The sequence below is a fragment of the Girardinichthys multiradiatus genome, chromosome 8 (assembly GCF_021462225.1).
Source record: "Girardinichthys multiradiatus isolate DD_20200921_A chromosome 8, DD_fGirMul_XY1, whole genome shotgun sequence".
Classification (NCBI taxonomy): domain Eukaryota; kingdom Metazoa; phylum Chordata; class Actinopteri; order Cyprinodontiformes; family Goodeidae; genus Girardinichthys; species Girardinichthys multiradiatus.
Genome location: NC_061801.1, coordinates 21,168,977 through 21,183,818, shown reverse-complemented (window position 1 = coordinate 21,183,818; position 14,842 = coordinate 21,168,977). Strand labels below are relative to the sequence as shown.

Genomic DNA, 14,842 nt, shown 5'->3' with positions numbered 1-14,842 from the left:
TGGCTAAAGCTGGAAAGGGAGTGTCAGTACTCACAGTAAAAATGCATCCTGTACTGACATGGGCAAAGAGACGTCTGAGAAACATTTACTGTAAAAACAAAATATAAAAAGCCAGATTACAGTTGACAAATACACTCAGGGATAAGAATCTTAATTTTTGGAAACATGTCTTGTGGTCTGATGAAACTAAAATTGAAACGTTTTACCATAATCACTACAATCGGAAGAACAAAGGAGAAGCTTGAAAATACCGTCCTGACGTTTAAGTGCTGAGGGTGCAACATCATGTGTGGGTGTTTTGCTGCTGGTATACTTTTCAGGAAAAAGATTATGTATAAATGCTGAATACATTTCTTCAGTTCTTCCAGACATCTGTCAAAAAGTCAAGATGGGGCCCGAATGGGGCATTCAAATAGACAATGACCCCAAGCATAATGCCAAATTAGTTGCAAAGTGACTTAAGGACAAAAACAAAATGTGTCCCTCTTTCCAAAATCATCTCCTTGCATTTATTAAAGCCTGTGATGGTTTTCTTAACAAGCAGTAATGACCAACAATTTTATATTTATTTTAAATCAATAAATATCCGTGACATACAACATTTCATTCAATCCTGTCTCACCCCAGTCTCACCTTTGACCAGTCTCCAAAGTCCAATCAAACTTTAGCAGCTCTGTTTCACCACTTTGTGTGGTTTTAATTTGTCACAAAATCTTCAAATGTTTGACACCTCTCTGTCTATTAGCTGTACAAATTGTCAGGGGAACAAGCCACATGCTGTTTCAGTGTTTTTTTGAACAATAACTCAAAATGAAGGGAGATCAGAAGCTGGGCCATACAGTAAGATATGTGGCAATTATTTTGTCAAGTTTTGAAGTATAGGGGATGTCAAGTACCATTATGAATGATAATGTTAACATAAGCTCACTTCATCTTTAAGTGCTACTTTTCTTTTTACATTCCTAGACAAAATATTATGGTCCTTTGCATAATGTCTACATCTAAAATATAAAGTTTAGTAAATACTAGAAATCTCATTTTGGCTACACATTAAAACTCTGATCCAACATTAAACCTACTCATGGTTCTTTGGTTGGGCTATGTCTTGTTTGACTAAAACACTCAACACTAAAAGCACATAACAAGATAGCCTTTCTTGGCCTTAACTAAAGAACACATCCTAAATAACCTGAACAGGTGAGCAGGGATTGGCTTCAAGACACAAAGAACCCATGGCCTTGGTAAATTACAGGCTCTTGATTATTTGCACCTCTGAGCTAATTTTGACAAATCCATGTAGGCCTCTTAGTCATTATTAAAATTACCTAATTATGCTTGTGTTTGCAGATTGGCATCATTTTAGAACTTTACCCATAGAGCTGGGCACTCCCATAAGCACTGTTTAAGATTTACACGGCTTAGTAAATCAGCTCCTAAATTTACTGCCCATTTCTCCTCGCTGTTATCTGTATAAGTCATGTCCCTCAGTTGTCCACCTACTGTCTCAAGTGCTTCATTAGTTTTCCAATAAGCACTCATTCATTTTATTAGCTTTAACATTTAATCGTGCTGCGTTTTAAGCACCCATTATGGTGGAAAACATGACTCGCAGCAAAATTTGGCCTAAAAGATAAATCATTGCAGTTCATGCCCAAAACGTTGGATGGAGGAAATATAAGTATAGTCAAGACTAATCTATATTATCTTTGTGTGAATTTCTGAACAGTTGAGCTAACTGCTTTAAATTTTCTTCAAGAGTTTGAGTCGTGTTTTTACTACTATTTCCAAAAATATTCATCTCACAGAAGCGGAGGGGTGAAAGATAATATTGCCTCTTCCAACCTAACATCAGCCACGGCGGAAATATTTTAACTCTAGAATTTTTTTATTTATTTATCTATCAATAAGTTCAGATTTGTATCCGTATATAACAAACTGAAGCAAAACTACAAATTAAAAAAAGCAATGCAGTATCTGTTTTTTGTTCATTAAAAAATAATGCAAAACATTATCAGTAGAGCAATGATTTATATACACAATAGTGGCGTATCCACTCTCACACAGTTACATGTATTGACACCTTCAAGTTGCCTATTGCCAAAGACTTGGAATATCTGCTCAACAGTATCCCTGCGGTGCTAATACGTAGGGAGCAAGTCTTCTCGTAACTCTTCTTGTCTCCACTTACACTGTATCCAGCTGGTCTAGAGATCGAACTGGTGACCTTTATTTAAAGTACTGAAAAGTTGCCACGCATTTGCTTGTTTACTAAGAAAAGGAGGAAAGTGCTGTGCATTGTGTAATACTGTTGAGTTTTAAAGTATTGTGGATAGGACACCATATAAACTGTGGTGAATATTTTTCATTTGCTGCATATAAAGGGCCAAACATTAGGTAGCTAAATAAAAGTGAGTGTCAAGCATGCAATTGCCCATTTAGTCTTTTTATATATCTAGTTTTAAGTTACTCTTTTTTTCATAAATTTAAAAATAAAATGTGAACAAGTTAAATACAATAGGTTCTACATGTTCAAACGTCAGAGGGAAATGGCACAATTTGTGCTCTGGTAGAGATTATTGCAAATGTTTTTTAATCAGTCTCAGAAAAAAATCAAAAAATCTTTACTTTAGTATTGCTTTTGTGCTAAAATTAAAAAGAGTGCTTCCTCCAGCCCTCTTGTAACCCAATCTGCTCCTCCTTCCAAATCCTTAAGCTATGACAATGAACTAAAATCACAGGGGGTTTTATAATGGAAGGTCACAATATTCTCAGACCAGGGCAGAGGCAAGGCTCAGTTATGTCAAATTATATTGTGGCCTCTGGCAGGGCAAAACAAAATTACGTTGAAGATTGGACTCAGCTAAACCCTTGACTGTTGGTGGGCTTATGGTATAAAATCAAGATAAATGTAAGTAAAGGATGGAGTATATTCAGAAAAAGAATGGAAATCTTACATCTCTATATACAACACCACAGGCGCACAGTTACTCAGGTCGGCAGCAGGATTTTTTTTATTGTCTTTCTTTTATCTTTATCTTTTGTCTACGAAAATGCAAAGTGTTGAGTTCAGTATTATCATAGCTTATCAGTTATCATTGTCAAATAACTATCATTGTGAAAAAAATAATTTCAGAGTTTCTAAGCTAAGGACTTGTCTTGAAAAGAATAGAAAAATAAATAAAATGTCTTTGAAGCAATGTGCATGATATCTGCAGTCAGTTGCATTAACATCCCATAGAAAGTCTATAGACTCCCAGGCCTGATGTCAGAGTAAAAGATATTACCCTCAAAGGGCTCCTTTCAAAGGGAAACCTTACAAGTAATTGCCCGACTAATGATAAAAAACCTTTAAAAGTGGCCTTATTTGCACGTGGATCAGTCAAGAATCTTAGTGAGCTGTTTTGCTGTTATTCAGGATTTTAAATCAATTGCTAAACTATAGAAAATGAAACCAGCTTACCAGCTTTGAATTGTACTCCACTATTATAAGCATTAATATTTTATCTTTATCTATATTTTATTATATCTTATCTCTTTTACTCTATGCGATACTGTAGTCATTAGTATGGTAGCCACTGTGTAATAACAATGAACAAAAACATTTATTTTCCAATCATCAGCAGATCATAATAACTTTAATAGCTATTGTTTGTATAGCATTATGAGCACAAAGTACATCAAGGCCAAACCTCAAAAGGTCAGACCTTACAAATATTTTATTGTAGTTATTCATACTGTTTTATAGTACACTCATCAGCCACTTTATCAGGAGCTATTTCAGGGTTGTGGCTCCCATTTGCCTTTATTACTTTCTTAATTGTTCATGGCATAGATTAAAAAACAAGAGATACAGGGATTTTGGTCCTTTTGGCGACATTTTTATGTAGTGTCTAAAGACATGTTGGTGGCACATTCTTGATCTTAATCTTTCATTCTACAACACGATGAATTGATACTAGGTGACTGTGAGGGACATTGAAGTACATTGCACTCCTTGTCATGTTCAGCAAACCAGTTTGAGATTATTTAAGCGTACCGGCATGGTGCAACATGCTGCATAAAGTTGCCATAAGACGATGGGTGCACTGCAAACACAAAGAGGTCAGCAGGTTGGCAATGGCCCAAACTGTGTTAAATATCTCCTATACCATTACATTATCACCACAAGCCTAAATTGTTGATACAAGGCAGGATGGACCCATGCTTTCACATTGTTTATGACAGGTTTTGATCCTACTATCTGAACATCACAGCTGAAACTTAGACTCATCAGCCAATGCTTTTCCAGTCACTTCTTGTACACCTTCGGTGAGCATGTGTGAACTGTAGCCAATTTTCCAATTCTTATGATAAAATTTGCGACCAATGTGGTCATCTGTAACCCATCTGTTTGCAGGTTCAACAAATTGAAAATTTGGTATTTTACATACCATGGTTGTAACATGTGGTTAGTTCATCTATTGTTGCCCTTCTATCATCTCGAACTCGTCTGCCGATTCTGCTATTGTCTTGTGACATCAAAAAGATGTCAGGTGAGCGACAGTTCTTTAACACAACTGTTGCTCACCTGATATTTACTCTTTTTTGGATCATTCTATATAGACCCAAGAAATGATTATGCAAGGAAACCTCAGTAGGTCATTGGCTTCTAAAATAATCAGACCAGCCCACCTGGCAAAAACAACCCTGGTATGTTCAAAGTCACAGCAATAGAACAATGAAAAGTGCAGTAAGTGTCTATACAGCAAAAAAGTAGCTCCTGAATGACACTGACATAGTCATCTATGTGTTTGGCTATTATAATTATAATTATTTTATTATCACATATTTTTGTGGACAGAAAATGTCCTCCAATTTTGAAATATACCTTATTCCAAACATTTGTCTCACAGACGTTACACTGAGGATAGAAATGTTTTGAGATGGAGTATGTTGTCTTTCATTGTATGTTATTATTGTATGGGGTTGAGAGCCTTCAATTGCTTCATCTCTGGAAGTCTTTGCCACAGGACATAATACACTCAGATTCTCTCACCTCCATCAAGCATATTCATTTTAATCCTGGGACTGGAATCCCATCACTGTTACCCACTGTCAGCTTGTATTTTGTTTTACTATGTTTACTGTGGGTTTTAGACTTAAGTCTTTCACTTATATTTTGTATGGTCACACTGAGTTTCCTGAAAGGTGCCTCTAAATACAGTTTATTGTTAGTATTTTTATTATTATTGTTCTATGTATTATCGTTATTATTAATAAAGCAGGTATGGTAATTTAAATTGACATGATTTCTTAAATACCTAAGCTGTTTGCAAATTCTAATGTTTCTTTGCTTATTTAAAGACCTTGTATACTCTTTTAGAGTTGTTATTGTCCATGTTTGTTCATCAATGTTTCTCTGTGCATATACATAGCACTGGCCAGGATGAGATTTAAATAGAATAAAAATGACAGGTAACAATAAGAAAACAAAATGCAAACTTGTAGGACAAGTAAAATAAAATTGTAAGACACAGACTATCTGGCTAGGCTGCGTAAGCAGGCTTTTACTATCGGCCTAAATCATAGATGTTTAATATGATACAGCCAGCACTCTTTTATTGTTTTTATTATCTTCCTACTGTACAATATCCCCCCTGAGGAAAATGCAAAAGCATTTGTTTTTCTTTCACATTTTTGGAAAGAATGCTCTTAGCTCCCTATGTTATGTAATGAGCAGATTTTCTTGGACACCAGGATTGTACATCTCCTCAGTAGTTAACCAGAATTATTTCCTCTTTTTTACATCATCATTAAATGGCCAATAAAGTCACACCACAGGGACTAGCTGATTTTAGTGAAATAATAACATTTATTTTATCTATTGACCTTGTTTTGATAAAAGCATTGGACCAGAATATTTTCAGATGAGAAAAGTGCATTCAAAATTAAAGAAAAGCGAGACAGAGTATCAGCAAACAGTGTCAGCAATCAAAGAAATAAATATATATCCATTAATAGCACAAACTTTACCTTTGCTGTATTTATGAAGAGCTTTTATTGTTTGAATTACCCAACGGCAGATGTAGATCGCTGCATGCAGGATATGTGTGGCATTATTCTTTTTAATTAGGAGGCTGATGTTTATAAGCCCCAAACAGTAACTCTAGATAATAGTTCATTCATGTCCAGTTAATCAAAATCCTGTTGGCAGATAATGGCTGCCAGGGGCTAAAGCTGGTTTGGAAAAATTTAATTAGCAAAGCCATGAATTTCCACTCAAAAAATTATTGCTCAAGGGTGAAGAAGGGCTTAACACAACATTAAGTTTGTGGTTGATTTGTTTAAAAGTGTAAAATGTCTTCTTTCAATTAGATTCAACTGTATGTCTATATTTTTAAATATACACAGCTCTCTCTATGCTTGTTGTTTTTTCAATATTTCATGGCTGAAATATTGAACCTTTTGCACAGCCTAAAACATCTTGATTTGGAGTAATAGATGACCACAGACAACACATCACAAAGGGCTAAACAAACAAGTAAGGATGAAGACAAAGTAATTATGACAACATCCAAGACAACAGCTCAAATAACTCAATGGCAACAATAAAGCAAACAAAGTCAAATAAAAAAACAGGACAGAAAATATACTCCAAGGTAATTGAAATCATAGTTATTACTTGGTGGCTGGTGATAAGAAGATATTGCATCATTAGAACTGGCTGACAATCTACCAAAGCAGCAAAATTACAACATTGTTTAAATTCAGACACATTCTGAAATTGTTAATAGTGTAAATTATTTAGGGAAACAAAAGGATAAATGTTAAGTGAATGTATGTTCAATGTTTTTGTTTTTTTTCTTTTGTAGACTTTCACAGTTTATGGGAATTTGTTTTGTTTGTTTGTTTTTTTTTTTCAAATAAACTCAACAGCCTTTGGCAGCTTTGAAACTGGCCTATTGCATATGTTTGAAATGTACCATTTTCAAACTTAGAAGTGAAATGAAGCTGACAATATGCCAGTCCTGTGTTGCTTTGTTTTTGTAAAAATCTTTCTGGACACAATGTAGTGACACAGTGTTCTACAGAATTAGGATTTTGCCCAACACTTTTCATTTTGTCTACAGCTGATTATTGATCTTGCATAGGTGCATTACTTCTGTTTTACTTTACCTGAATGTTGTTGATGATCTCTTTTAAAATTAAATAAATATTTTGGATGAGGCAAAAAAGTTTTAAATACATTAATGTGTTTATTAATTTAGGGCTATACTTGACAAAAGTTGTCAAAAACCTATGCAAACTTCAAACTATTGAAGATAGCTAGCTAGATAGATAGATAGATGTTCTTACTATGCCTTGTCAATTATAACACTATTTCATTTAAAATCCAAAGTCATCATTTGATTAACAATTTGTTACATTATAAAAACAATACATTCATTTATAATATCATGCTCCTTCCAGGACCAATATTGATAGAGAAAAATATTATACTAGAGCATCTTTAAAAACATTATTCAAACCTGGCAATCTGGCAACATTTGAGGACTTTCCACAGTGTGTCTGGCACCATATGTTTTATTTTAGAATATGTCTCTGTACAACTATTAAAATGCAGACTGTCATTGTCTTTTTTTAGAATAAGAATCAGAAGAATTAGAATCAGCATTATTGGGCAAGATTGTGTGCACATACAAAGCATTTGACTTTAGTTTCAAGCCCTCACAGGATACAGACATTAAGTATATAACACTCATCCCCATTACAGCGTGGAAGGACAGGTTTGTTTAGTTAGTCATTTTGTTCAGGCTCCTCCAAACTGCTGCTGGGTTTTTATCTGAGAAGTTGCCTTTTAGCTTCTCTTAGCTGCCATTATTTAACTTGTTTCTTGCTTGCTTACACAGGGAATGGTCTCCACTGCTGTAAGCCTCTTCTTTGGTCCAACACAGCTTCCTCAAATGTGAAGTGAACCCTGGTTTATTGTTGTATGTGTGAAAGGCACACACATGCTCACAAAAAAAAGCTCCAAAAACATCCCAATCTGTGCAGTCAAAGCAGGGCTGTGACTCTGCCTGTAGGTTGAAATGAGATGAAGCAGACAGTGATCAGAGAGTCCTAATGCTGTCCAGTGAACTGCACGGTAAGCTTCTTTTAAGACTGTGTAACAGTAGTCCAGTGTGTTTGTGTCTTTAGTGGAACACATGCTACTTGTATTTTGGTAACTCATTTGAGAGCTTTGCACTATTAAAATTCCCAAGAACAATGATGAGAGAGTGTTTTTTCTCCATGTCTGTTATCACCTCAGCGAGCTGTTTTTCAGCCTCTAATGTGCAGGGTTGTGGTAGGATGTAAACACTGGCGGAAACAAATGAGGCAAACTACCTCTGTGAAAAAAAGGGTTTACTATTTATAAAAAAATGACTCCAGGTAAGAACTACATCTTGTTTAACACTGTGACACCATTACACCGACCTTTGATTATATAAAAATAGATTTTACCTCCTCTCTTTTTCCCAGAGAACTCCATACCTGGTCCACTTGAAACAGCTGGAAGCCTGACATCGGAAGTCGCTGTTTGGGATGTTTTCATTGAGACGGCTTTTGTTGAAGCAGAGGGCAGCAGATACAAGAATGTCTGAGTTTCTTGTGCTGAGAAAGAGCAACTTTTTCGCCAGGGAGCTGAGTGCGCAGTCCCTGCCGGCAGAGACTGACGAGTGTACTTGTGCATTTCCCTCATATCTGGTAAATCCCACACAGAGCTGCCGAGCTTCCAACCAGGATCTCAGAAAAACTATTTGGATCGATGAAAACTGGAAAAAAAACCTGCTCAGAAAGGACTGCCTGGTACTTAGCAGTTATAGACGCTGGTGAAAGTGACCGTAGCATAGCAGCAACATACAGTGCAAATACAAATTAAAAAAACGAGTACAACCAAGCATAGAACCAAGGCAAGCCATCCGCAGCGCCATCTTGAAAAAAAAAAAAAAATAATTATTTGAGAAATAGGAAGCGTTTAAAACTGCAGTCACATCTAAACAAAGGGAGTAGGTACAATAAAATGATCATATAGAACCATTTGGTGCTGTTTACACTGTTTCCCTTTTTTCCTAACTGTTTTTATAACAAGATGGAAAATAATTATTGTGAACACTCTTTCACTTGGTTGTACAAGAGAAAAAAATACGTTTTGAATTCAGATCCATGTTTACTCCAAGCTCCCTTTTGGATAGACAAATGGAACCATAGCTCAAGCAAGGCCTAATGCACCATAGAGAGGGCATTAGAAACACATATCCTGTTTTATTAATGCAGTCAATACAGTCCATTAGGCCATAGATTTAAAAGCCACAGAGCTCTTCCACCTCCATTAATACTTTCCTTTGACCTATGGCATTGTTTTTAAATAGAGCAAGCTGCTTTCTGTATCTAACACGTGGGACTGTTAAAATATTTGCTTTTAATATTTTGTCACGGAATATTTTAGAAGTCACAGCTCATGATGTCTAGGTGCATGGTTGGACCACCTAAGGATCTGAATGACAACTTCCAGGCAAGAAGCAGATGAATAAGAAAATTAAGGATTTCTATTTAAATAGCTAAAAAAAGTGCTACAGCAGAAGAAACATAGAAACAAAACACAGATTAGTTTGTGTCAGCACAAAACTTAATAGAGAGGCAATCCAAGTCAACACAAGACCTTGACAAAGAGCACCTGAAAAGGTGGGACTGAACACACTAAGGGCCTTATCTTCAGTTTGCAGCTTATCTACGGTTTTGCATGTATAAAAGCATGTGCAAACTGAACTTCATGCAAAAAGCTGATCTATAAACCAGGTGCAAATCAAATTATGTTTGTAAAGTCAGCGGAACAGCAGGCCGAAACATTTTAGCGTGTTTGCCTTCATGAATATGCAAAACATATGCTGCTCATCAGAATACGCAAATGTATGGCAAGATTATATGTAAATGTAATTCCTTACCACCCACAATGAGATTTATCAATCCTGACAAGAATTACGGGTGCAGTTTCTGCTTCTATTTTAGCATGTTTGAAAGGCAGGTGCAAACTGGCACACAAAAATGTCTGCAGTCATTGTGGGGAGAAGGAGGCATAGGTGTAAAGACATGATAGAGAGATCCTTCTGTCTCCTATCTTGTCAACATATTTTCACTATCAGAAATAAAAACAGTAGGGATATCATCAGTCCGGTAATGCTATTTTGGAGTTGCAGCATTACAATTCCAGCACACCATCACTTTATGGGATTACACCGTTATGTGTGAATGGCACAGATTATGGTTGTATGCTGCATGTTTGCAGTGGGACTGCAGACAATCTTTATGCAATCCACACAAAAAACATGCGTCTGAACCTAAATATCATGGCATGTTTCTAAAATAAATCTGAACATCAACTGCCACTAGAGACCTGAAAAAGGGACATTGAAGGAAAAATGAATAAAACAAAAACTGTCCTGGGCACTCCTGAAAGTGTGCACTCCTATCTTGTTTCCAAGAGAGATGTTTATTCATTTTTCCCTCCTCAACAGTCCTTCACAGACTCCATACGAAGCGTATTTATGTTGAATTCAATTAATGTGTTATTATCGGCCTACATTGGTTTGGATTGGGTCAAGCAAGTCATTCCAACAATCTGCTTGTCACAAAATGAAAGTTGATGGCTTTCACAGGCTGGGTGTGTGTATGAGCACATGTGAAAGTCATCGTTTCCAGGTTTTCAAAAAGTTTCTTATATTGTTATGTACCAGACATAAGACATTTAAAAAAATTATTTTTAAAAATACAGATGATGGGAATGATAATCAGGAAACCTCTACTAGAACACACCAGAAATTCTGGAAAGGGATGGAACAGGTTAGTGGCTATTAAAGAGTCAGAAAATCAGATAAGGCTCAGAAAGAAAGTCATCAACCTTCGCAGGATCAGAATGGGAACGTTGATCCATATGATAGGGTCCTTCAGACTGGTGTCCATTTCCAAACAGCCACTCTTAGATGTGCACACACTGAAACTCCTCTTGATTCTCCTGAGAGGGAGCGGAGAGTGACAAGTGAGGATGATGATGTCACAACAGGTAACTTTGAAGCAGAGCTTGGCTGTATCTTTAATCGTCTCACTGCTGGCTGGCAATCCGTCAGAACTCAATCCAAAATCAAGCAGGCAAAATGAGAGACAGGAAGGGGTCATACAGAAATAGGCAGAGATCAGCTTATTTGTCCAAGGGCTAGGCAAAACTCTGAGGGCGGGGCACAGAAACAAGGTTGTTGTCCAGAGATCAGAAGCTTGGTAGAAGTCAGACAAGGCAAGTCAGTCATCCACAACACACCCTCTTGGTGCATCCACTCCTTATTTGGAATCTTTAAAGATCAGGCCCTTAGATATCTGAAAACTAACAAGGGGCAAGCTGTGGCAATTAGCGGGTGAAATCATGGAGCAGAGAGCAAAACCAAACAAGACGAGAGGCAAATACAAAGGTTTTAAAGAAGCATATGCAAAAAACAAAACAACAAGAAAAAATTAGCAAAGCAAAAAAAAAACAAAAACAGACACCACAAAAAAATAGGTTTTCCGCTGTGCTGGGTACATTTCTTCTATTGATTTGACTTATGGCTCTTCAAAGGGAACCGATAATGTACACATTTGAAAGAACAATCCATTTTATCCCTAATATAGTGTTAAATATAATCATTTAGAAGCAAGGAGCACTCCTCCTCTCACCTGCTGCATGCAGCGTCGCAGGCAGGTCACACACAGTGTAACACAGGTGTCTGCCGCCATGACACATGATAAAACAGTGACCAATAAGCATGTGCTCTGTGTGCTCATACCAACCCCTCCTTTCTCTTTCTGTATTCAGTTGCCTAAGGAATAAATGTGATATAATTTAAAATGAAATGATGTTGAAAAAGTAGAAAATGCAGTCCGTGCAGAGGATTAGAAGCATGTAAAGTAGTAAAAAACGAAGAATGGCTCTCAGTAGCTGAGACACAAGTCCCACCATTCAAGGTAAAGAGCTGCTCAAAACAATCAATCATTCATTAATGCCACATCACTAGTCTACTGACCCATGATCCTGTTATGTGTTATCATTTTGAGAAATTAATTTTGTTAAGACATCAGGGTTATTGGTACAGTGTTAATGTTTTTGAAGAAATTTGTTTTTTTATGTATTTAAAGAGCGAGACTTAGGCAAACTTAACTCTTCGAGATTTGTAATGTCCAGAGGTTTGGTGATGAGGGGACAGGATCATGATTATGATGACAGATAATACCTCACTCTCTACAACTCAAACCAGCGTAAATGTCTTTTGAATTTTGCATAAAAGAAACCATTCCTTTACAGGATTTAACTGAACTGAGGAATGAATATAACATTTCATTCTGTCTTATCTTTGAGGATTAGTATAGCAAAATGAGAGATAGAGAGCATATGAATAGACCACTAGTTACATGTCTTGAAGTTCAACTGTCTAGTGCCATAGTTAAAGAAAGAACCTTAACACATTTTACAACTGTTCTGTAATAGCATGATGAGTTATTGATTTTACAATTAAGCTTTTATTATTAGGTAATACAATGTATTAACTGCATAAACAATGGAAAGCTGCACTGAATAAGTTCCATTAATTTACTTTTAAGGATCTTTCCACAATGTAGAAACGGAGCAAAAACAGGCAATAATAAAACATAAAATATAAGTAGACAAAACAGTTCTGTAATTGTGTAGTAATTGTGTTGCCATGATATAAAACATTCCTAAATTAACGATCTTAAACTAGTAAAATGGTGACATGTGGTAACAACCTAAAAATCATAGGGTAATATATAATAATGTATTCAAAAATATGCATTGCAATTTGCTTTTCCTATATGTTGCTTGAAAAAGCTGCAATTCGTTCCTTATATTCACAAAGCTATCCATTTCAGAGTAATGTTGTTACAATTGGATTTATTGATTTATCTGGAAACACTTGAGGCAGTTTTCATCAAGAAAAACATGAAACAGGTGACTGTGTCAAGTTACAGTTTTGTTTCATCCCAGTACTACTGACCCAACATTTAGAGGCAAAATGATTACCAGAAAGTATGTCTAAGTGTCTGTGTCCATGTAACATGCAAGAATAAAGGCTTTTTTTTTACAGATGAATTGACTGCTCTTCTTTCTTTATGAGAGATCTAGTTGCCATTGTAAATCTTTGTTAGTTAATGAAAACTCCTGGGGTGGATCGGATATTTGTGTCCAACCCTGAAGTAATAATTAAGGTTCATGTTTTGTCAGATTGTCTTAGTAATTATTCCTGTATATTTCATGTAAGGACAATTAGGATTTCAAGATCAACTCTTCAATGTATCAAGTTAGAACAATGCAAAAGATCTAATGGACATTTTGTGTCTCATAGACCCTATGAATATTAACTGGAACATGTTTAGACAAATCCTTTTCACAGATTATTCAAAGAAAATTGTCTGCTATTCCCTGCTAATATTTAAATTGATTAGTCAGTCTGTAGTAATAAAAACAATTACTAAAAAAAAACCACAATTACCCAGAATTGATGGTCTCATTAATTTAGGGAAGCAAAAAATATAAATGCTAATTGAATTTATGTTCATCATTACTTTTTCCCATTTTGTGGAAGCTCATATATTTATTGCCTCAACTTTTAAAATAACTAAATTGCCTCAAACTGTTATGGAATTTCCCTATATATGGTGGGTTTGAAATGTATTATTTACACGTTTCAAATTTAAATTGACTCCAAATCACCAGTCCTGAGTGTTTCACTCTTTCAACCTCCAAACATTGAATTTCTTACAAGTATCTGTGATATAAAACTCCTTCAAGACTATTTTATAAAATGCTGTTACATAGTGTTATTCTATGTAATAAAGATTTTGCCATCTACATCCCCCAAAATGTCTACCTTATGTCATTTATGTCTGACATAAGGCATGCATCATTTATATTAGCTTATATATTGTGACTATGAATCTGAAAATATAATTTAATATTAATATACATTTTTTTTATCAAATAATATTTCAGTCTGTCCTGTGAATACCAGCCCAGTAAGGTGATGGTATTAGGACAAAATAGAAAGGTGTGAGACGAGCTCTGACATTATTGTACAGCAAATCTCTGCACATATATGGAATGAATTCACACAATTTCTTAAAATACAAGAATTTATTAACAAAACTAAGTCAACTCAAAGTCAAACATATTTCAATCAACAAACTCTTTACTATGCTAAAACAATCAAACTAAACTACCAAGCAGAATTAAAGAATAGCAAAGACTAATGGGTTATGTACAATATAAACAAGTTGATCAAAGATGATTCAGAACCATGACCAAAAGAGTGATGCAATGTTACCATGCAATGTTATTTATGTTTGAGAACCAAGGATTATCTTGAAGAATCTGGAAATTAAGTTAAGTTAGTCTTGGAACCAATTTAGGCAATAATCAGCATACCTGTAGACAACCATTCACAATGCAAGATCAGATAAAATATTATTTTAATAAAATAATGTTTTAAAGAATGATCTGCTGAATAAAACCAACCTTCTGGATGAGTTCTCAAAGGTGTCTCATTAGCTGCCTTTATTTATTAAAATAATATTTTAAGAAATATTATTAAGGGAATATTTTGGAAAGAGCCAAATCTTTCTGGAGAAATGGGGCTTAATGGTGTTCACTTAATTATCAAATTTGGTAAAATGATGTTAGGGACACATTATTTACTGGATTGAAAACTAACAACCTTTCTGGGCAAATATTCTGTCCTAAGCTGTTAGCTGTTAAAGCTAACAAAATAAGCCGATAGCTTAG

General features: G+C 35.4%; 1 long non-coding RNA gene across 1 annotated transcript; it reads left to right on the top strand.

Annotated features, from left to right (window-relative positions):
• Nucleotides 1–5,733: 5,733 nt before the first annotated feature.
• Nucleotides 5,734–13,127, top strand: LOC124872315. The gene is made up of 3 exons (XR_007039253.1): nt 5,734–8,125; nt 8,291–8,412; nt 8,503–13,127. It is a non-coding gene; the product is annotated as an uncharacterized LOC124872315 (long non-coding RNA).
• The last annotated feature ends 1,715 nt before the right edge of the window (nt 13,128–14,842 follow it).